The sequence below is a fragment of the Myotis davidii genome, unplaced genomic scaffold (assembly GCF_000327345.1).
Source record: "Myotis davidii unplaced genomic scaffold, ASM32734v1 scaffold178, whole genome shotgun sequence".
Classification (NCBI taxonomy): domain Eukaryota; kingdom Metazoa; phylum Chordata; class Mammalia; order Chiroptera; family Vespertilionidae; genus Myotis; species Myotis davidii.
Window position 1 is genome coordinate 102,957 of NW_006290668.1, and position 223 is coordinate 103,179.

General features: G+C 64.6%; 1 protein-coding gene across 1 annotated transcript in view; it reads left to right on the forward strand.

Moving 5' to 3' along the window:
- Positions 1-223, forward strand: part of TTC9B (tetratricopeptide repeat domain 9B) — a 3,473-nt gene that overhangs the window by 2,627 nt on the left and 623 nt on the right. The gene's annotated exons all lie outside the window — the stretch shown is intronic.

Sequence of the window (223 nt, forward strand, 5' to 3'; positions counted from 1 at the left end):
TTTTGATGCTTCCCATTTAGCCCATTCCCTATGCACTCACTCCATGCCCTCCCCCCCCACCCCACCCCCGCCCAGCAACACACATTCATTCACCCGCTCCCTCACTGACCCACTCCCGCGCCCACCGTTCTCCCAGCCTCCACTTGTGAAGCACTTGCTGGGAGTTAGACCCCCGGTGGGAAATGGAGGACATTTGCGGGGGGGGGGGGGGGGGGGGCGGGGG